We start from the raw sequence: 24,608 nt of genomic DNA, 5'->3' as shown, positions 1-24,608 counted from the left end.
ACATTTTCAGTACTTTTTGATGTCCATAGAAGGAAGAAAGGCAGTGCCACTGTGGATTCTTTCCTAGTGGACAAGGGCAAGAGTCTTATAAGCTGCAGTCTTTGAACTTCCTGGCTTTTGTAGATCTTGTGTCATAATGCACCAAGTTTTTTAAACTTACAAATACTTCACAAAACTTAGGCTAAAACGAAATGACCAGACCATCACTTTGTTATTTACATTTAAGATGCTTATTACATGTATGTAGGTTTTTTGTTTGCAAGTTTTTATTTTCTTGTATAGTACATTTATATACATTTAATTTCTCTTTATATTGGCATGTTTATTTCATAATAACCAGCAAACCAAAAATTCATTTCTTTGGGGCTTTGGTTTTTGTTTAAAATGTTGATATTTTCTGTTGTGGTTGAGGATGGGAAAGAAGCCTAATATACATTGAGATGCCTTTGGCAGGTTCTTTTCCTACTCTAGCTGCCACTTCTTAGGAGAACCAGAAACCATCCTCTTAGCAGTTGGATTTTGTGTTGTGACAGTACCAGGGATTGAGTCCAAGGGTGCTATATTGCTGAGCTACATCTCCAGCCTTTTTTTTTTTTTTTTTTTTTTTTTTTTTTATTTTTATTTATTTACTTTTTTGTGTGTGGTTCTGGGGATTGAACATAGGGCCTTGTGCATACAAGGCAAGCACTCTACCACTGAGCTATATCCCCAGCCCCAGCCTTTTTTAATTTTTAGGCAGGGTCTACCTAAGTTGCCCAGGCTGAGTTCAAACTTGCAATCCTCTTGCCCCAGCTTCCTGAGTTGCTGGGATTACAGCATTACTATACCCACTCCTCTTAGCAGTTTTGACGTGATAAGATTAAATTGGGTTGTGAGCATACTTCATTTCTTATTGGCCTGATATTTGAGCTATCCTACTTCTTTAAGATCTCATCCTTTAAGCACTAGATAATCCACCTTTGGTAGTGTGAAACTGTCTGCATTTTGTATTCATATGTTTTCAATCAGGACCTGTTACAGTTTATATTCCTTACTCTGTTCCATTTTGGAAATTTAAGTATAGGTAGTCTCTGTGATATTGAAGACTGAAGTGGATGGAATCCCAACTTTGCATGTACTATTACCTGTACTTCATTGAAAAAAATTAGTTGTAGAACTTGCTATGAGCTAGGTACTGTCCCAGGAGCAGCAGAAGCAATAAGAAGTTAAATTTAGGTATGTGTGTGTATGTGTGTGTATTTTTTTTTCACTAGAGACTGAGCCCATGGGAGCCCTACCACTGAGCTGCATCCCCAACCCTTTATTTTATTTATTTATTTATTTATTTTTAAGGGACAGGGAATAGAATGTAGGGGAGTTTACACCCGAGCTACATCCACAGCCCTTTTTGGAGGGCAGTGGGTATTGGGGATTGAACTCTGGGGTACTCCGCCACTGAGCCACATTCCCAGACCTATTTTTTTGTATTTTATTTAGAGACAGGGTCTCACTGAGTTGCTTAGCGCCTCGCTTTTTGTTGAGGCTGACTTTGAACTTGTGATCCTCCTGCCTCGGCCTCCCAAGCCACTGGGATTACAGGCAAGTGCCACTGCACCCGGCCCACAACCCTTTGTAATTGAATTTTTTATTTGACTATTTCATTTAGATCTTCAGTAATATTTTTTAAGTTCTCACTTTACTTTTTAAAGATATTGAAACTGGAAATTTTAGATAATGTGTTATAAGTGTGGTTTGTGTAAGACTACAATTGCTGGACCTACAATTCAAAAGGCCCTCAAAAGACTGGCAAAAGACCAGGTGTAGTGGCACATGCCTATAATCCCAACGACCTGGAAGGCAGAAGTAGGAATATTGCAAGTTCAAAATCAGCCTTGGCAAATTAGTGTGACCCTGAGCCACTTAGTGAGATCCTATCTCAAATAAAAAATAAAAAGGTTTGGGAATGTAGCTCTGGTTAAGCATCCCTGGGGTTAATCCCTGGTACCAAAAAAAAAAAAAAAAAAAATTCTCAAAAGAATGTATATTTAAGCTACTAATGTGCATGTTTAGGGGTAGGAGAACTTGCCTAACATGTGCTAAGCCCTGGGTTTAATCCCTACTAGATATCTGGTGTTAGCTTGCAATGCCATTTAGATTTTGCAACGGGGTTTCACTTAAGTTGCTGAGACTGGCCTTGAACCTGCGATCCTCCTGCCTCAATCTCCCAAGTCACTAGGATTATGTGTGTGTGCCATTGCACCTGGCTCCATTGCTATTATTATTTTAAAAATGTTTAAGTATTTTATATATATTTAAAAAAATTTTTTTAAATGTTGATGGACCTTTATTTTATTCATTTATTTTTATGTGGTGCTGAAATTTGAACCCAGTGCGTCACACATAGTAGGCAAGCACTCTACCAGTGAGCTCCAACTCCAGCCCTATATGTATTTTTTATTTTAAGTATTTCATATGGAATACATGCTAGGCAATGATCAGTAAACAAATGCTAAAAAATAGTCCAGCCTTGTACTGATGTTTTTTTTTAGTACTGGGGACTTTACCACAGAGCTACATTTTCAACCCTTTCTATTTTTTATTTTGAGACAGTATCTCAGTAAGTTGTGATTGCTGACTGTCCTTGAACTTGTGATCCTCTGTTCTCAGACTTCTGAGTAGCTGTGATCACAGCCATTCACCACCATGCCTGGCTTCACGTCTCTGAAATTTGTGTAATCTGAATTTCTCGTGCGTTAATTCTGCCACAATTGCTACTGCCTTATTCCAGACCTTCCTCATTCATAACTGCGATAGTCGTTTCTCCTACCTAATTCATCTTTCTCTAAACTTCTACGAATTATATTTCTTTTCTGTTGTCATTTATTTTACTTTTTTTGTGGTACTGTTGATTAAACCCAGGGGTGCTCTACAGTGGAGCTACACCCACAACCCTTTTTATTTTTTAGGGACAGAGTCTCACTAAGTTTTCCAGGCTGGCCTTGTACTTGTGTTCCTCTTGCCTTAGATTGGAATTATAAGCGTGCACCACCATGCCCAGCTACCAGTTGTTTCTAAAAACAATAGTATGTTACTCCTTTGCTTTAAGGTTCCCCATTGCCTCTTCTAGTTTCAAAGTCTTATATCCTTTCTATTCTATTATTGATGACTACAGAAATGATAGCGTGTGTCCTTAATTTATCAGAGGTTGATGTTAATCAATACCTTTGCCCTCTTCGTCAGTCAAGGGTCTTGTAGAATTAACTTCACCTATTTCTCTTCCAACTCACATACTACATGTTTCAGTGTGTGTATTTTTAGCAGACTTTATTTTTTAGTATAATTTTAGGTTTATAGAAAATCAAGGCAGAGACAGTACTGAGTTCCTAGATATTCCACTGTGCTTCCATTTTTCCTTCATTAACATATTGCCTTATTAGTGTGGTGTATTTGTTAACAATTGATAAACCAATATGGATACATTATTATTAATTATAATCTATAACAGTCTGTAGTTAAATTAGAATTCACTTTTTGTGTTGTGTAATTTTGTGATCCCCTACCCCACCTGCAGTGGGCATTGAATCCAGGGGTGCTCTGCCATTGAGCTATATCGCCAGTCAGCCCCCCCCCCCTTTTTTTTTTTTAATTTGGGACAGGGTCTCACTATGTTGTCCAGGCTGGCCTCAAATTTGGGATTCTTCTGCCTTAGCGTCCTGAGTAGCTGGGATTATAGATGTGTGCCACTGCATCTGCAAGTTTTATGGTTTTGAAAAATGCAAAAAAAAAAAAAAAAAAAGCCATGTATATCCCATTTGCGTGTATATGTACACACACATTTTATGCGTGTGTGTATGTATGTATATGTGCATATATATATTTATTTGCCAGTCCACAGATTATTATTTAATCTATTTTATATAGGCAATATTCATGTAGATTGATCTACATATTTGCTACTTGGTTCTTTATTCTTTTTTGTGGGTACTTTTTCCTTTGCCTGGAATATATCCTTTGGGATAGATTCTGTGGGTCTATCAGTGATGAGCTCTCCATTTTATCTGCTTAAACATGTTTACTTTGGCCTTGATTTTTTTTTTAATTTAATTTTATTTTTTTAGTTGTAGGTGGACACAGTATCTTTATTTATTCATTTTATGTGGTGCTGAGGATCGAACCCATTGCCTCACATGTGTGAGGCAAGCGCTCCACCCCTGAGCCACGACCCCAGCCCCTGGCCTTGATTTTTTAATTTCCCCCCTTCGTTTCACTATGTTGCCTGGGCTGACCCGGAGTCCTACTATACTTAAGCAGTTTTCTCTCCTCAGTCTCCTGAGTAATTAGGATTTTCTGAATAGTTGTGCTCTGTCTGCACCTGATTACTTTGGCCTTATTCTTGAGTAGTGTTTTGTTAAAATTCTAGACTGGCTGGGTACAGTGGGCACACCTATAAGCCCAGTGATTTGGGAGGCTGAGGCAGGAGGATCTTAAGTTAGAGGCCAACCTGGGCAACTTAGTAAAACCTTGTCTCAAAAATAATAATAATAGGAAGGGCTGGGAGTGTAACTTGGTTGTTGAACACCTTGGGGTTCAATCCACAGTATTGTCCTCCCCAGCCCCCTCTCCCAGCAAAAAAAAAATTCTCAACTGTTTTTTTCTGTCAGCATGTTAACTGGGCCCTGTGTCTTCCAGTACACTGCCTTTTATTTTTAGTCTAAGTGCTGTTCTATCAAGGGTCATCTATCCTTTCTCTGCCCATTTTTAAAGATTTTTCTCTGTTATCTTCTCATATTTCTTCTGTTTTATTCTTACTTCTTCTTTGGTTCATCATTTATATGTGCTATATCTTCTCATTGTTATGGTGTTGAGGATAAACCCAGTACTTCCTGAATGTTAGCCAAACAAACGTCTTGCCACTGAGCTATATTTCAGCCCTTTCTCTCCCTCTTAACCCTGTCTTCTGTGTTTTGTTTCCCCTTGTCTGAATACTTGGTAGTATTCCGTTGACCTATACTTGTGTTTTAGTCAGCTCTTTTGCTGCTGTGACCAAATGACCTGACCAGCACAGCTATAGAGGAGGAAGAGTTTATTTGAGGGCTCATGGTTTAAGAGGTGTTAGTTTATAGAAGACCAAATCCATTCCTCAGGGCTCCAGGTGAGGCAGAACAGCATAGCGGAAGAGTGTGGCAGAGGGAAGGAGCTCATAGCATCAGGAAGCAGAGTGTCCACTCGCCAGATAATACCCAAAGCCACACCCCAATTCCCACCTCCTCCAGCCACACCCAACCACTTCAGTTACCACTCAGTTAATTCCTATCAGGGGATTAAATCACTGATTGGGTTAATACTCTCACAGCCCAATCATGTTTCCTCAGAAGCTTCTTGCATTGTCTCACACTTGAGCTTTTGGGGGATACCTCACATCCAAACCATAACAACTTGGTAGTATAGGTCAGTTTCTTCTGACCTATTTTCCTCTTCCTTTATTCTTCCTTTAAATTTGTCTACTCTGGATAAAACTATCCACAAGAGCTGGTTTATTCCTGGGTCACTCTTTTTGTTACCTGGGATTGAACCCAGGGCCACTTAATCACTGAGCCACATCCCCAGCTCTTGTTATATATTTTTTAGAGACAGGGTCTCTCTGAGTTGCTTAGGGCCTCACTAAGTTGCTTAGACTGACTTTGAACTCTAATTGTCCTGGGTCACTCTTATCCTGAGCTATAATAGCCTGTGGGTTTCCTACTTTTATATATTAACTTATTTTTGTGATACTAGGGCTGAATCTGGGGCCTTATACATATCAGGCAAGTGCTCTGAGCTATAAACCCCAGACCTCCTTTTCAAAAAAAAAAAAAAACAAAAACAAAAAAAAACAAAGCCTCAGCAATTTAGCAAGACCCTGCCTCAAAATAAAAAATAAAAAGGGTTTAAGGGTGTAACTTAGTGGTAAATACCTCTGGGTTCAATCACCACTACCAAAAGTAATTAATTAATTAAACTATTAAATGAGGTATAGGATGGCTTCCTCAGATTCTTTGGGGCAGGTTCTAGGTTTGGGCTTATTTCTCTTCCTACTCCCCTACACATCCTAAATTCAACTCAGTTTCAAAGCTTTTTCTTTAGAATTAAATCAACAAAACTCCTCAAATTGACATAATGGTGTCTTGGATGTTCGTTTGTTTTTTGGAGTTGGTTTGTTTTTGGGACTTGAGCTCAGGGGCACTTGACCACTGAGCCACATCCCAAGCCCTGATGTATATTTTATTTAGAGACAGGGTCTCACTGACAGGGTTTGCTTAGCACTTCACTTTTGCTGAGGCTGGCTCTGAATTTGAGATCCTCCTGCCTCAGCCTCTTGAGCTTCTGGGATTACAGACATGCACTACCATGCTCAGCCTTATTTTGCTTTTTTACAGTCAGTAATATTATATAAGTACAAAGTGTGTATGAACTCCTTTGATTCAGTAGGTAGAAAATCCATATCTAGGGCTGCTGTTGTGGTTCAGAGGTAGAGCGCTTGCCTAGTATGTGTGAGGCACTGGGTTCTATCCTCAGTACCACATAAAAATAAATAAATAAAATGAAGATATTGTGCCTGTCTACAACTAAAAAAAAATTTTTTTTAAATCCATATCTAGTTTTCCCTCTTGTGATTTTTACTTCTCACCTATTTCCTTCCTTTCCATATGATTGGCATTGGCATTGACATTATTCCTGCTATTTGCAGTTATTTATGTTATTTCTTGTTTCCTATTTAGTTTTAGTTAAATAAAATTAAATTGAAAGATCTCTTAACATTTTATTTTTAAAAAGTCCTAGAGAAGGAAAACAAATTAGGTAGTCAGTGATTCACTATTTCAAAACTGAGTCTAGAAATGATTTGACTTAGTTGGTCCCTTTCTTCTTCTCTGTGGGTCTCAAATTGTCAGGTCCCTCCTGATGGTAGGTTTCACTTGTTCTGACTACAACTAGGTGGTTGGAATTAGTGTAGAATCTTGCTTCATAGTATGTTAGCCATGGCTAAAAACTTAACGTTATTCTGTTTGACCATTTACAGTATAGATAGATACCCTGTTCCCCTAATCCAGAAACTTGGCTCTTTCTAGTTCCAACTATTCCTTTCTTAAAACTTTAGGCACATTTATCTTTCCTGGAGTACTTGGTGACTTAGGATGGGGAAGAATTCACCTTCCCATCTCTGATTCTGTTTGGTTCATTCAGTAGTAGCCTTTTAAGAGCAAAGTGTGGGGCTGTAGGGCTTTGGTCATGGGATCATTTGCTCTTTTGGCTGCTTAGTCCTGGTCAGGTTTATGTCCTGATAGGCTTTCATGAGAAATCTTATTTCATAATTTGACTATTTTGCCGGGGAGGAGTACTAGGGATTGAACCCAGGACCTCACAGTGGCAGAGTGCTAAGGAAGCACTGAACTACATTTACAGCCCATTTTTATTTTATTTTGAGCAGGGTCTCACTAAATTGCCTAGGCTGGTCTTGAATTCCTGATCCTCCTGCCTTAGCCTTCCAATTAGCTGACATCTTTCAAGTACATTTCACCATGCCCTGCTAAAATCCCAAAATTGTATTTAGGAATAAATACTATCAGAGAATAAGTAGTGGTGTTAAAATATAAACCCTCAAGAACAAAGCTCTTTAGAATAAAATCTGCCATTTTAATTCCTTCTGTGTGTACAGACTTTGGGGAATGTTGTGCAGGATGAACAGTGGAAAAATGCCTTACATGCAGGAAGAGTTCCCTTAAGTATACTCTGAAGCTCCATATATTACTGGAAAATATATAACACATAAAATTTACTTAATTTTAGCCTTTTTTTTTTTTTTCAGTAGTGGGAATTGAACCCAGGGGTACTTTACCACTGAGCTACATCCCCAGCCCTTTTTATTTTTTATTTTGAGACAGAATCTTGCTGAGTTGTTCAGGGCCTCTTTAAGTTGCTGAGGCTGGTCTTGAGCTTGTGATCATCCTGCCTTTTAGGCATATAGTGGCATTAAGTATATGTCACATAATTGTACAACTATAACCGTCTTTTCATGTCCAGAACTTTTTCATTTTCCCAAAGTGAAACTCCATACCCATTAAATAATAACTCCTCATTTCCATCACCTGGCAACTGCCATTCGTTTCCTTCCTTCCTTCCTTTCTTTCTTTTCTTTTGTTAAATTTTAATCTATAAAATGTTTTATTTACTACTCTACTTTTAACTTACTTTATGCACTTCTAAACATCTAGAAGACTAGATGTTTCAATTAAGGACTTAAGATTGTCCACTCTGTACATATTAGTGTTGAGTAAACTATGTACATGTAACAATGGTTATATCCAATAGTGTTTTCTCTTTTTTTTTTCTTTTTTTTCTTGTAAACAAATGGGATTCCAATAGTGTTTTCTAAGTAGGAGCATCCTGGACTAGAATCCTTTATTTCTCTGCACCATTCTTTTTCTGACTCTGTGCAACTACTGTAGTTACCTCATGGGAGTGAAATAATATAGTATTTGTCCTTTTGTGACTTCCTTATTTGATTCAGCATAACATTATTAGGGGTTATCCATGTTGAAGTATGTGTCAGAATTTCTTTTTTTTTTTTTTTTTTCTTTTGTGGTACTGGACATTGAACCCAGGGCTTTGTGCATGCAAGGCAAGCACTCTGCCATCTGAACTATATCCCAAGCTTTCCTTTTCTTTTTTTTTTTTTTTTTTTTGCGGTGCTGGGGATTGAACTCAGGGCCTTGTGCTTGCTTGCAAGGCAAGCACTCTACCAACTGAGCTATATCCCCAGCCCTCCTTTTCTTTTTAAGGCTAAGATTCTATTGTAAGTAAATACCACATCTTATTTATCTATCTATTGATGGACACTTGGATTACTTTCACCTTTTTTTTTTCTTGGTACCGGGGATTGAACCCCGGGGTGCTTAACCACTGAACCACATCCCCAGCCCTTTTTTGTATTTTATTTAGAGAGCCTCCTGCCTCAACCCAAGCCACTGGAATTACAGGTGTGTGCCACTGTGCCTGGCTTACTTTCACCTTTGATTATTGTGAATAATGCTGCTATAAACATGAATGTACAACTATCTCTTGAGTCCCTGCTTTAATCCTTTTGGCATGGTGTGGTGTTACATGCCTATAATCCCAGAGACTTGGGAGGCTGAGGCAGGAGGATCACATGTTTGAGGCCAGCCTCAGCAACGGAGCAAGACAACACTGTCTCAAAATAAAAAATAAAAAGTACTGGGGAAAAGAACCATTTTCTGGCTGGGTATGGTGGCACATGCCTTAAACCTAGCAACTCAGGCGGTTGAAATAGGAGGATTTCAAGTTCAAGGCCAGCCACAGCAATATAGCAGGGCCCTAAGCAACTCAGGGAGACCCTGTTTCAAAAAATAAAAAGAACTGGGAATGTGGCTTAGGGCTAAGCACGCTTTGGTTCAATCTCGGGTATGGGAAGAAAAAAAAAATAAGGTACTGAGAATGTGGCTCAGTTGTTAAAAACCCTTGGATTCAATCCCTAATACCAAAAAATAAAAAACGGAGTGGGGATGTAGCTTAGAAGTAGAGAGGTAGAATGCTCCTTGGTTCAGTTTCTAGTACTGACCAAAACACACACACACACACACACACACACACACACACACACACACACACGGACTTGCTAGATCATCTTAAACTGTTCTAGTTTTTTTTTTTTTAATTTTTTTCTTTTTTTGGTACCAGGGATCAAACTCAGGAGCACTTACCCACTGAACCATATCCTCAGCACCTGTTTTTTTCTTTATTTTTTATTTTGAGACAAGGTCCTGCTGAGTTGCTCAGGGCCTCACTAAATTGCTGAGGCTGGCCTTGAACTTGGAATTCACCTACCTCAGTTTCCCAAACTGCTGGCAATGTAGGCGTGCATCACCAAGCCGGACAGCTATGTTCTTCTGCTGTTATTTTTTTGCTTGTACTGAGGATTAAGCCCAGGGGTGCTCTACCACTAAGCTATATCCCAGCTCTTTTTATATATTATTTTGAGAACGGGGTCTTGTTAAATTGCTGAGGCTATTCTCAAATTTGTGGTCCTTCTCCTTTAGCCTCCTGAGTTACTGGGATTATGGGTGGGCACCACCACACCTTGTTTAAGCTACTTTCTTTTATTGAAGCTTGACCTCCCCTCAGGGCTTATTGACAAGGGACAGCCAGAAATTTGTGACTTTTTCTCTTTTAGTTCACTTTCTGCAAAAGCCCTGGAAATCAGTCTGGGGCAGTGGTATGTGCCTGTAATCCCAGCAACTCAGTAGGCTAAGGCAGGAAGATCACAACTCTGAGACCAACCTCAACAATTTAGCAAGACCCTCAGCAATTTAATGAGACCCTGTCTCAAAATAAAAAGTAAAGGGAGTGGGGATGTCGCTCAATGGTAAAGTGGCCCTGGGTTCAGTCCCTAGAAAAAATAAATTAAAAGACTTAGAAATCTTAGATATTTGGTTAGCATTTACAGATGAACTAGTAGTAATACTCAAGTTGCAAATAGTTATGCAGATAGTATTATTGGCCCAGTAAGTTGAAGAACTAACATGTAATTTGGTGAATTACGTAGCTTAGACTTTTATTTTTACCAAAGAATATGTTTGTTTTATTTTTTATTTTTATTTTTTGGTACTGGGGATGGAACCCAGGGGTAATTTATCACTGAGCTACATTCTCAGTCCTTTTTATTATTTTTGTTTTGAGACAGGGTTTCCCTAAGTTGCTTAAGGCCTCACTAAATTGCTGAGACTGGTCTCAAACTTAGGATCTTCCTACTTCATCCTCCTAAATTGCTGGGATTCCAGGCATGTGCCACTGTGCCTGGCTAAGAATATGTTTATTTTAGAGTAATAATAGAAATTGAGTATCCATATTTGCTGTACTACAATTCTATCTTATTTTATTTTTTGTGCTTGCTGGGGATCGAGCCGGGGGCCTTACTCATGCTAGGCAAATACTTCACCACTGAGCCACATCTGTAGCCCTAGAATTCTATTTTGAAATCTAATATTGTCTCAGATAATCAGTCCTCTGAAGACTGGTAATGCTGCTCACATAAAGACAACAAAGTACTGATATCTGTTGTAATATACGTGACTTTTTTTTTTTTTTTTCGTTGCTGGGGATTGAACCCAGGGCTTTATGCATGCGAGGCAAGCACTCTACCAACTGAGCTATATCCCCAGCCCAATGTATGTGACTTGTATGAGTGATAACTTTGCTTTTAATAAAGGATAAATTATGTGATTTTATCACATAAATTGCTGCCAGAGTTGGTGTTTATTTAGTTCTGTTTTGCCTAGGTCTAGAGGACTAAAAGAGATTAATTATAAAATTAAAATGTAATATGAAGGACCAGCTGATTTCAGGAGGTGGTGCATCCAGTTCAGGATATCTTCTGTTACATTAATTAACTTTAGCAGTCACATCTAACTTTCAAATCAGGACAGTTTACTATCATCAACCTAACTTATCCATTTTCCATTAAAGTAATAATTGACCAGCCTAGGATAAGACACAAAATATTCTATTAAATTCTTTTGAAAAGCTATTTGATCTACTTGTATCTGGATAGTTGAAGGAATAGAGACATAATAGTTATGTTGAAATAGTAGTATTTACATTTTTCAGCAGTGGAGTTCAACCAAATTTTATTGAGTCAGGCAGGTGTGGTGTGGTGTAATCCCAGCTACTCTGTAGGCTAAGGCCAGGAGGATTGCAAATTTGAAGCCAGCCTGGACAATTTAGTGAGACTGTGTCTCAAAATAAAAAAATAAAAAGTTCTGGGGATGTAGCTCAGTGGTAGAATCCCTGGGTTTAATCCTCAGTACTGCAAAAAAGAAAAAAAGAGAGAACAAGAGTCAAATACATGTTGTCTATAAGAAACTCAGTGTATTTTATTCACGTTTATAAGTATACATAAAATGAATATAAATTTAAAATAATGGAAAAATCCACATAAACACTAATTTCATATTCAAAATTTAAAATGACTATATCTGTAACTAGACAAAGAATACCTCAGAACAAGGAAAATGTTACTAGGGGCAACGAAGCACATTTCATCATGAAAGAAAGATTGATTCATTGAGAAGACACAGCAGTCCTAAATATGTATGCATCCAATAATAGAGCAAAGCAAAAATTGACAATTGAAAGGAGAAATAGGCAAATCCACAGTTAAAAATTGCAATGTTTTCTCTCAGTGATTGATAGAATAAGCAGGCAAAAAAAAAAAAAATCAGTAAGGATATAGAAGATTTGGACCATCCTCTCAATGGGCTGTACATAATGGACATTTATAGAACACCCTGCCCACATTTTTTCAAGTGCACATGGAACACTTACCAAAATAGACCATATGCTGAGCTATGAAATACGTTTCAACCAATTTGAAAGAATTGAAATAATGTAGAGGCTACTCTGACTACAATGGAATTAAGTTAGAAATCAAAAAGGAAAAGATATCTGGAAAATCTCCAAATATTTGGAAGTTAAATAATATATTTCCAAATAACCTTTGAGTTCAAGAAGTTTTTTTGTTTATTTGTTTTAACAGGCCTGGAGATGGGACCCAGGCCCTCATATCTGCTAGGCAAGCACCTTACCACTGAGTCACATTAACCAGCCCTCAAAGAAAAATTCACAAGGGAAATTAGAAGATATTTAGAATTGAATGAAAATGAAAACACAATATATCAAAATTTGTGGGATATAGCTACTAGTACTTTAGAGGGTTTTTGTTTGTTTGTTTGTTTTTTGGAAGATGGACACAATACCTTTATTTTATTTATTTATTTTTATGTGGTGCTGAAGATCAAATCCATTTCCTCACAAATGCTAGGGAAGTGCTCCACCACTGAACTATTATAACCCTAGACTTAAAGGGAATCTTATGGATTCAAAATAAAGGTCTAAAATCAGTGATGCAAGATTCTACCTTAAGAAGCTAGAAAAAGAGCAATTTTAATTAAAAGGAGAGAAATAGTAAAGAGTTGAAATAAATAATGTAGAAAAACAAATCTGAATAACCAATTTGTAATGAAGGCATTCCACAAAGAAAAGTCCAGGCACACCTGGCTTTACTGTAGGGTTCTATCAGCCATTTAAGGAAGAAATTAATAATAATAATTTTCCATGAATTTAAAAAAGCATTTAAGAGGTTAGTATTGCCTTGATGCTCAACTAGACAAAAACATTAGGATAAAATAAATCTCTCAAGCCTGGTGGCACACACAATAATTCTAACAATTCAGTGAGGCTGAAGCAGGATGATTAAGTTCAAGACCAGCTTGGGCACCTTAGTGAGACCCTCAGCAATTTAGCGAGATCCTGTCTCAGAATAAAAAAATTAAAAGTACTGGGAATGTAGCTAATCAGTAAAGCACCCTCGGGTTCATTCCCAGTACCAAAAAAACAAAAGCAAAAAGTAACAACATACAAAACAAACAGAAATACTTTCCCCTCACAAAAATCATTAACAGAATATTAGCTAAAAAGCAATATGTGAAAAGGATAATACATCATGACAAATTGGATTTTATCCTATTTTCAGGGTCGATTTAACATTAGAAGTCTACGTAATTCACCATATTAATAGAATAAAAGAGGAAAGCTAAGTGACTTTGTAATAGATACATAAAAATCATTTGACAAACTTCAACATGAATTTGTGGTAAAAGCTAACTAGGGATAAAAATGAACTTCATAATCTGATAAAAAGCATGTTTAGAAAACCTGCGATTAACATCATACTTAATGGTGAAAAATTGAATGCTTTCTACCAGATGTCCAGAGCAGTCAAGGGTATTTGTTCTTGAAACTTTTGTTCAACATGTTCTGAAGGTTCTAACCAGTACGGTATGGCAACTAAAAGGAAGTATAGATTAAAAATGAAAGGTAAAACTGCTATTTAGATGTCTATTTAGATGTCTAATTATTTAGATGTCTAATTAGAGATGACATGATTGTATACGTAGAAAGTCTTAAGCTGTACAAATACATTTAGCTCGGATAAAAGATTAGTTTATGAACATAAGGTTTTTTGTTTGTTTATTTTTGTTTTTGGCACCAGGGAATGAAACAAGGGGCACTGTATCACTGAGCTACATCCCCAGACCTTTTTATTCTCATTTTATTTTTTTTAAGTACCTGGGATGGAACCCAGTTGTGCTTAAACACTGAGCCACATCCCCAACCCTTTTTTTAAATTTTGAAATGGGTTCTCAGTAAGTTGCGTGAGGACCTCACTAATTTGCTGAGACTGGCTTCAAACTTGTGATCCTCCTGCCCAGCATCCTGAGTTGCTGGGAATGCAGACCACCACACCCAGCCTAGTTAAATGTTAAATATTGTGACTTGATAATTTGGCCTATATGTGTGGCATCTTGTTTTATTATAGTACATGTTTGGTAGTTTATAGGGTGATTGAAACTAACCTGATTGGTTAGTTTCATATTAAGGACTCTCCATGAGAGACCTCCCGTGAAGGCAAAGAGGTAGCTAATCTTCATTGAGTACTCTGTTTCTGGCACTGTATTACTCCCTAACCAATAATAGAGTATTAATTTATATAATCCTTGCAGTATCCCTAAGGTAGGTGGTCTTTCCTCTTTTATCACAGATAAGAAGACCAGAGTTCATAAAATTTATTTGCTCAGTTTCAGGCAGTGGTTCATTGATTCAGTCTCATACCTCTCTGACTTTAAACTGTCAGTTCCATCTGTTCCTGGTCATTTTTCTGTTGGTTACACTCATAGACTATCTCATTCTTTCACACTTGGGAAATGCAAGGAAGTGAGACTGTTTTATAGTGCTAACTTTAAATGTTTGTTATTTTGTTTTATTTTAAAAGTATATATCTTTCACAAGAAACAACAGTGATTTCTTGTGATACTCCTCACAGTTGGTATCTCAGTACACCAGTTTAAAAGTGGTTTTAACACACTTCAAGTCATTGTCTGTTTAAATTGCCAAATTAGTTTAACTTCGGGCCATGAACCTATGCCTTGGAAATGCATGTTTTCAGAGCATAAGTAACAGTAATCTGATTAAGAGTCCAAGTTATACCAAATGTACTACCATTCTTTTTTTTTGTGGCGAGTTTTGGGGATGGTAGTTTGAACTCAGAGGTGCTTTACCTCTCAGCTACATCCCCAACCGTATTAGTCAGGGTTCTCTAGAGGAACAGAATCAATAGGAAATATGATTATAAAAAGGAAATTTATTAGATTGGCTTACACGACCAGAAACTGGATAGTCCATGGCCGTCTGCAGCTGGAGAGCTGGAAGAACCAGCAGCTGTGCAGTCCAAGAGGCAGAAGTCCCAGAACAAGAAGGATCAACAGTGCTACCCTAGTCTGAGACCAAGGCTTCTGGAAACTACTTGGAGAATCTCTGGCAGAGTCCACTTTGCAAGAGTGAAGAAGCAAGAGTCCAGTATCCTCAGAAGATTGAAGCAGCGGTCAAGAACCTATTCAAGAAGAGTCCAGCTTGCATCTGCTTCCTCATTCTTCCAACTTTTATTCCATCCTATTGGGCAGTGCTGCCCATCATGCTTAGGGAGGGGCTCCACTTCAGTTCACTATCCCACATTCCAGTCATTCCTAGACTGGCCCTCATTGACACACCCAGAAGCCTCTTAATCATCGGTATCTCTTAATCCAATCAAGTTGACAATTCAAATTAACCATTACACCAACCCTTTTTTTTTTTTTTTTTTTTTGAGACAGGATCTCACTAAGTTGCTGAGTGCCTTGCTGAGTTGTGGAGGCTGACATCAAACTTTCAATCCTTCTGACTCAGCCTTCCAAGTTGCTAAGAGTGTAGGCCTGTACCACCATACCCAACAGTAATACTACCATTCTTTTTTTTTTTTTTTTTTTTTTTAATTTTATGTGGTGCTAAGGATCGAACCCATGCTAGGTAAGTGCACTGCCACTGAGCTACAGCCCCATCCCTACCATTCTTGATGATAGGTCAGTGTAATTTTTGGAGTTAAAAGGTGAACGGATAAAACTGCTATGCCAGGGTGGGGAAATCTCCCAGTTGCCTTTCCTATCCAGACAGGTGGAAGCTGGAAACACAGCTAAGGTTTATGATTACATAAAGCGACTGTTTTAATTTCTAGCTGGTTAAAGGGTCATTAGTAAAAGTCTGAATAGTTCTTTACAGATGAGGAAACTGAGGCTCAGAGAATGCTAAAGCTTGTGCCAGTCAAGTAGAATTCAAATTTAGATTCCTGTTTTGGGTTCTCCAGTAAGAGTTTTGTAAATGGCAAGAAATTTTGTTTCTTGCAGATGGCAGTGGGATTTATTTTTCATATGTTAGGTAGTGGTCTCTTCACAATAGTTAAAAGCCAGGAACCTAAAAGTACTGGTCATCAGGCAGGCATGGTAGCACACACCTGTAATCCTAGCTGCTCAGGATACTGAGTTTGGAGGATCACAAATTCAAGTCTAATCTGGGTAATTTAGTGAGACCCTGTCTTAAAATAAAAATAAAAAGGCCTGTATATGTAACTCAGTGGTAGTTCACTCCCACTGCCACAAACAAAACAAAAGTACTGGTCATCCTTGAACTTTCTTTAGGGTCACGTACCTCTTGAGTAATTTAAATCTATTATATTGATTTTTGTTTGTCTTAGTTTTCTTTCCTATCAAAGTGCCTTAGGATTTTGTTTGTAAATACTAGATTTGTAGATTTTTAATCTACAGGAGAAATGCTAGTCAGTTTTCTGTTGCTATGATAAAATACCTAAGATAATCAACTTAAAAGGAGAAAGATTTCTATCAACTCATAGTTTCAGAGGTTTCAGTCCTTGGTTGACTGGCTCCATTGCTTCTGGGCCTGTGGTGAGGCAGAACATCATGGCAGGAACCTTGTGGCAGAGGAAAACTGCTCACCTTCATGGTGACTGGAAAGCAGAAAAAGGAAGAGGCTGGGGTCCCAATAAACCCTCTAGGGGTATGCTCCCAACTTTCTTCAACTACGTCCCTACTTCCTCCCAGAAGTGAGTGCCATCTGCCAGGGACCAGGTCTTCAACACATAAGATTTAGGGGACATTTAAGATGCAAAATCAGAACAGATGAGTTTTTAGCATAACAAGAAAGCTAAAAACATAAATTATAGTCTTTGAAATATAGGTAGTGCATATGGCTACTTTTTCTGTTCTTTCTCTTCGGATTAGTTGCTGTACCACTGAGTTACATTCCCAGCCCTTTTTATTATTTACTTTGCTCAGTTGCCCAGGCTGTCCTCAAGCTTATTATCCTCCTACCTCAGCAACTCCCAAGTGGCTAAGATTGTAGATGTGTGCTCCTGTGCTCAGCTCATTGTTTCTTTCATTAATTCATGCATGCATTCATTTATGTATTGGTGCTGGGGATAAGACCCAGGGCATTGTATATGGTTAGCACACATTCTATCCTTAAGCTACATCCCCAGCTCCAGGATCATTGTTCTTTAATAGTTATGTAAGCACATTTGTAAAATAGTGTTTTGTCACTTATTTAAAGAAATCTTAAAGTGGGATAAAGGATTTGAAAGTTAAGAGAAAATGATAACTTAATTCTTTCCATAGATGATTTGTGTGCCTCCCTACATCTAGCACAATAGCAACCTGGTTCCGTGATTGTAATTGCTTGCATCCACCAAGATCTGTTTGTTTGCATTGGATATTTCTTGTGATATGCAGGGTCGTATAACTATTACACAGTTTTAGAACATTTTTATCAACCCCAAAAGAAACTTACATAGCTACTACTCCTTAAAAACCCTAATCCCTTCCTGCTCTGGGCAACCACTGATACACTTTCTGTCTCTACAGATTTGCCTGTTTTAAACATTTTATGTACATGGAATCATAAAATATGTGATCCTTTGTGATTCACATCTTTCATTTAGTATCATGTTTTTAAGTTTCATTTGTTATAGCATAGATCAGTACTTCATTTCTTCTTATTGCCAAATAATATTGTATACCAAATCACATTTTATTGCCACATCATATACAAACCAAATTTGTAAATGAAACCTTTTTCTCCTTTTGAAATGGGGTCTCCCTATGTTTTCCAAGTTGGTCTGGAACTCTTGGCTTCAAGTGATGTTCTCACCTCACCCTCCTGAGTAGCTGAAACTATACGCGTGAACTATCATACCCTGCTGCGAAATCACATTTTTATATTCACTTATCAGTTGATGGGCGTTTGGATTGTTTTAATTTTGTTGGCTATTATGAATGATGCTCTTGTGAACATTAATGTGCAAGTTTTTCTGCACACATATATTTTCTAACTTAGGGCACATTTTACCTTTGAATGAAATTGTTGGATCTTAGGGTGTTTATTGAATCTTTTAAGAAATTGCCAGAGTTTTCCAAAGCATCTGCACTGTTTTTTGCCCCATCAGCAATGTAAAATGGTTAAAATTTTCCCCATGTTCTTACCAATACTTATTCTTATGTCTTTTATTACATACCTTGGATTGATTTTTTTTTTTTTTTTTTTTTTTTTTTTTTTTAGTACTAGGGATTGAACCCAGGGGCATTTAACCATTGAGCCACATCCTCAGCCCTTGTTAATATTTTATTTAGAGACAGGATCTTGCTGAGTTACTTAGGCCGCACTACGTTGCTGAGGTTGGCTTTGAATTTACAGTCCCTGTTCAGCCTTCTGAACCACTGGGATTATAGGCATGCACCACCCACCCCTGCTCATGCCTTGGATCTTGAGTGAATTAAATAGCTAGTCTTTGTTCCATGGACAGGTTTCTAGGACAGTCAACAGCTAAAGGATGTTTTGTTGTTGAGCTTGTTCATTTTCTGAAAATGGATGTTATTAAATTACATGGTTGGATTATTACAAATCAATAATATTAACATAGGATTTTCTTTCTTTTAAATATTTTTATTTAAAGTTGTAGATGGACACAATAACTTTATTTATTTAGTGTGGTACTGAGGTTCAAACCCAGTGCCTCACATGTGCTAGGCAAGTGCTCTACCTCTGTGCTACAACTCCAGCCCCACAAAGGATTTTCTTGCCAGTGTAAGGTGATATTTTTGTTTGTTTAGTACTACACAGTCACTCTGTAAATCTGTGTGTTGTAGTACTAGAAATTGGATGCAGGGCCACGTGCATGCTAGGTTAAGGACTCTACCACTGAGTTATATCTCCAGCCCTTTTTAAAACTTTATTTTGGTGGTTGAGGGTACCAGGGATTGAACCCAGTAGCACTTAATCACTGAGCCACATCCTCAATCCTTCTTATATTTTGTTTTGATATAGGGTCTCACTGAGTTGCTGAGGCTGGCTTTGAGGTTGCAATCCTGCTTCAGCCTCCTGAGCTGCTGTGTTTACAGGCATGTGCTACCACACCTGGCTAAACATTTTTATTTTGAGACAGGGTTAAGTTGAAGAGGCTGACTTCCAATTTAGAATCCTCCTGCCTCAGCCTCTTGAGTAACTGAGATTGCAGGTGAATGCCTTGCCTGGCTACAAAGTTACTCATTTAAAATTACCTCACTTCTGGTCAAAATTAAGTGGAACTATAGAATGGGCTTTATCATATCTATACCACTCAAGCATGTTTGCCTGAATTATTACTAGAGTTAAGCCAATTGATTCAATTGAACATTTCTTCTGGCTTTCTAGAGTAGTTTTGCTTATTTTCAAGGTATCAAAGTCAATGTCATAGTTAAGGAATGTCCCAATTATCTTGGTTTACAATTGTACAACTTGTAATGGAGCTGGACCCAATGACTTGGGAGGCTGAGGCAGGAGGATCAAAAGGTCACACTTGGCAACTTAGTGAGATCCTGTCTCAAAATAAAAAATAAAAAGGACTGGGGATTTGACGCAGTGGTAGAGCAACCCTGGATGCAGTCCCTAGTACCCACAATACTCTTCCACCAAAAAAAAAAAAAAAATTATACTGCAACTGGGCAGGGTGGCAAATGCCTATAATTCCAGGGATTTGGGAGGCTGAGGTAGGAGGATCACAGGTTTCAGACCAGTGTTGTCAAATTAGCCAGACCTTGTTTCAAAGTGAAAATAAAAAGAGCTTGGGATGTAGCTCAGTGGTAGAGTGCCCCTGGGTTCAATCCTCAGTACGGGAGTAGGGAGGATTATTGAAATAGATTGTAAATAGTGTTACCCATTTTTAAGTAAATCACATTTATTTTATCCTTTTTTTCCTTATGGGAATTATTGCTGAGGATGATTGTATAAGTTAAAGGGGTAGCATGTTCCTGGCCTAATTAGGAATGTTCTAGAAGTAACTAAATGTTCTGTCAGTCGTTGAGTATGTCTAGTCCAATTATGTATTCTGAAACTGGGGAAATAACCATAGCATGTGTTTAGGGACCCACCTGACCCACCGTGAGCTGATCCTGAGCTAAAACTCCATTGATTATGTGACCTCCATAGTCTTCTATTCTTTTTCTTATTTCTTTTTCTCATATATATACACACACACACACACACACACATATTTTAATGGTGCTGGGAATCTTAACCTAGGACTCATGAACGCTGAGCATGCACTCTACCACTGAATTACACCCCTAACCCCATAAGCTTCTATTCTGACTAGTGGCTATAGTAATGTTTTGGGTCTTCTGTAATTAGTGCCAGTTCAGAATCTATTATTATCTAATAATCTTTTCCCCCAGTAAACAGCCATTGTGATAAAAGACCATAGGTGCTTTGGGGGAATACTGAGAGAAAGATCAAAAATATACTTTTTTAGGAGTGTAATGAGGTTCTCCCTGAAAAGGACCTAGTTTCCCCATCATTCAGTGGGTTCCAAATCTGTAAAAATGAACCAAAATTGGGAATCGATTAGAAGACTAGATTTTTGTTCACTTGACCTAGAACTCCTGTGGTTATACATAGTAAGAATTTAGTAGACTTCCTGTTTTCAACTTCTAAGAAAAGTGGTCAACCAGCCAACCCAATAAGTCTCTAAGAGTCAAGATTATTCTGATTACTGCTTTGGCTTTACTATGGTATGAAAAGGGGTAGGGCTACTCATGATTAAGAAAAAAAAATTGTAGCAACCCTTAGCATATTTTTTAACCTGCCTTTAATGGGGCATAAAGTAGTTTGACTCTTTTGTCAGCTGTACTACTTAACACTTCATCAAACCTAACTGTTGTCCTCTGTTCCTAGTCCCTTGAAGCTGCCAGTTTAGTTCAAGGAGGAAATGGGGACTTTAGAAACTCAGCAAATATTGACATTTAAACTTTGACAGGAATGAAAGTTAACCTTTGACCCCTTCTACAAGTTTTTCTTAATTTATATGGGCTTGCTTCATGTGCTGAAGGGCTAGTATCAACATTTGCATCTTAATCTCAGTTTTTGTGGGTTTATAATTTGTCCACAAAATGTTCTCTATTTGTTAAAGCCTCAAAAAAGTGCATTTTAAGCATCTTAGAAACAAGTTTCACTTGATTTTTGGAAACGACTTTTTTTTTTAAAAAAAAGAAACTTGATTCTGGTCTATTTTTTAGTCTTATTTGGTTTTTTACTTTAAAAAAATAACTAGTAGTAAGAGACAGATTAAACTGTATACATGATGGCATAGAAAATGGGACTTCCATGGAGAAATCTTAATTTTTTAAAATATTTATTTTTTTTTTTAATTGTAGATGTACACAGTACCTTTATTTTGTTTATTTATGTGGTGCTGAGGATGGAACCCAGTGCCTCATGTGTGCTGGGCAAATGCTGTACCACTGAGCCACAACCCCAGCCTGAGAAGTCTTAATTTATCAAAATAAGTTAAAAACCTTTATTAGCAGTGTTTTGAGCTGAGTTTGTAGGTAACCTTTTAGGTGACAGTGTCCCTTCCCAATAAGTCAGATGTTAGTAAGCATTTATCCAGCTATTCAATATCAAATGTAGCTGTTCTATATCAAATATTCTATATATGTGTATATATATATATCCATATATATGTAGTGTGTGTATTTAGCTGTTGGGTATCAAATGTTAAGTGCAGAGTGTTTTACTTAGCAAATAAGGTAGTGTTATTTAGTTAAACTTACATAATGTAGACAAAGAACATACAAGAATATGAATCTGCCATTTAAGGTTTTAGGCACGGTATGGTAGTGCATGCCTGTAATCCCAGCAGCTTGGGAGGCTGAAGCAGGAGGATTGCAGGTTCAAAGCCAGCCTCCGCAATTTAGAGAGGTCTTTAGCAAATTAGTGAGACCCTGTCTCAAAATAAAATATAAAAAGGACTGGGGATGTGGCTCATTAGTTAAGCACCCCTTGTGTTCAATCCCTGATATCCACCCCAAGAAAAAAACTTTGGAAAAATAAAAAGAAGTAAAAATAAAGATACAGAAGAAATAAATACATTGTAAAACAGACTAATAGGAGATCAGTTCAGAGTTGGGAAAATTAGAAAAATGAAAGGAAATAAGGAAAAATGAAGAAGAGTAAATTAGAACAAAAGGAAGTGAGGACCAACAAAGAGAAAAATATTGGAATTTGATGCTGTTTTATGTTATATGAAAGTCTCAGTGAGGTAGATAATTTATTCAAAGATGATAGGAATAATAAGACATAAAAGGGACTGGGGATATAGCTCAGTTGGTAGAGTGCTTGCCTTGCAAGCACAAGGCCCTGGGTTCGATCCCTAGCACCAAAAAAAAAAAAAAAAAAAAACCATAAAAATCAGAATAGACTCCTGTAAGCAAGGAGAAATTGAAGAAATTATAAAACTATTTTACTCTTCCTCCAAGTTCATTGCCTAGTTATTGGTCGACTCTCCTAACCTAAGAAATAAATAGTTCTCCCATTAAATAATGACATTAAAGTAAACAACTCTGATAGCAAAACCTGACACAAAGTACAACCTAGTCTCATTTGTGAATGTATAGATATTTAAATGAAATATCCAGGTGTGGTGATGTACACCTGTCATTCTAGCAAGTCAGGAGTCTGAGGCAGGCGGGTCACCAAAGTCAAGGCCTGCTTCAGCAACTCAGTGAGACTATCTAAAAAAAAAAAAAAAAAAAAAAAAAAACAACTCTAGCAAATGACCACAGGAAGTGATTTCTTTACTGTATTTCAAGTAACTTATACTAGTAGTGCCAGACAAGTTTGGTGTTTAAGAACTCATTAGCAAATCTAGAGTCAGTGCTGTGGTTTGAATGTGTTTCCTCTAAAATTCAGGTGTTGGCTAGGGTGCTAGTATTGAGAAGTGGGGCCTTGAAGAAGTGATTAGATCAAGAGTGTTCCTCCCCTCATTAGTGGAATTAGGTGTTTTTGTAAAAGGGCTTGATGGAGGCACTTTGTCCTTTTTTGCTCTTTTGTTATTTGAGGATACAGTGTTTGTCCTCTCTTGCCCTCCACCCTCCATCATGTGAGGACAGTTTCTCCCCTCCTTAGAACACAGTTCAAGGCATCATCTTGGAATCAAAGCCTGAATGCTTATCAGATCCCCAGCCTGCCTGCACCTTGACCTTGCACTCTCCTTTCTCAGGTGTTCTATTATAGCAGCCGTAGAGACTACAGTATAGCTGAATGGTTAGGAGTACATATTTTGAACCAGATCTCCCTGGTTCAGATCTTAGTTTTGCTTTGTGAAGGCTGTGTGAACTTAGATGAGTTTACTTAATTTCTTTTATAGTTCCCTCACTTATACATGAGAGTATAAGAAGCAGCTACTTCATAAGATTGGGCACTAGTTTACTAGGGCAGCCATAACAAATACCACAGACTGGGTAGCTTGAATAACAGAAGTTTGTTTTCTCACAATTCTGGAGGCTACAAGTCCAAGATCAAGGTGTCAGCAGGTTTGGTTTCCTCTGAGGCCTTTCTCCCTGTCTTGTTGGTGGCTCTCTTTTTGTACTCTTATGTGATCTTTGTAGGCACTTGTCTGGTGCATGTTTGTTTCTGTGTGTCTCTCCCTCTCCATCTTAATAATTCTCTTCTTAGGAGGACACTAGTACTTTTGAATTAGGGTTCAACCTAATGACCCATTTTTTTGTAATTACCTCTCGTGCATGCTAGGCAAGCACTCTACCCCTAAGTTACATCCCCTGCCCTTTTTATTTTATTTTGACACAGGCTTTCACTAAATTTCCCAGGCTGGCCTTTAACTTGTGATCCTTCTGCCTCAGTCTCCCAAGTAACTGAGATTATAGGTGTTCACACAGGGCTAGTTTTATGGTCTTATGTTGTACATTTAAGTCCTTGATTTATTTTGAGCTAACTTTTTAAATAAGATGTGAGGTTTAAATTAAGGTTAATACTTTTTTTGTGTGTATGTTAAGTATTTCAGCACCATTTATTGAAACGACTTTTCTTTCCTTATTTTTTTGGGGGGTACCAGGAATTGAACCCAGGAGTGTTTAATCACTGAACTATATCCCTAGCTCTTTTTTATATTTTATTAGAGACAGAGTCTCGTTGAGTTACTTCTTAGGGCTTCACTAAATTGCGGAGGCTGGTTTTGAACTCGAGATCCTCCTTCCTCAGCCTTCCGAGCCACTGGGATTATAGGTGTGTGCCACCGTGCTTGGTGACTTTTATTTTCACTTTATGTAATTACATAATTTATTGCATTGCTTTTCTGACTTTGTCAA

At 37.7% G+C, this 24,608-nt stretch overlaps 1 protein-coding gene across 1 annotated transcript in view; it reads left to right on the top strand.

Annotated features, from left to right (window-relative positions):
* The window catches only part of Tlk2 (tousled like kinase 2), a 111,659-nt gene that overhangs the window by 4,534 nt on the left and 82,517 nt on the right, over positions 1-24,608 (top strand).

The sequence above is a fragment of the Sciurus carolinensis genome, chromosome 3 (genome assembly GCF_902686445.1).
Source record: "Sciurus carolinensis chromosome 3, mSciCar1.2, whole genome shotgun sequence".
Classification (NCBI taxonomy): Eukaryota; Metazoa; Chordata; class Mammalia; order Rodentia; family Sciuridae; genus Sciurus; species Sciurus carolinensis.
The sequence above is the reverse complement of the archived record's forward strand: the minus strand, read 5'-3'. Positions and strand labels throughout refer to the sequence as shown.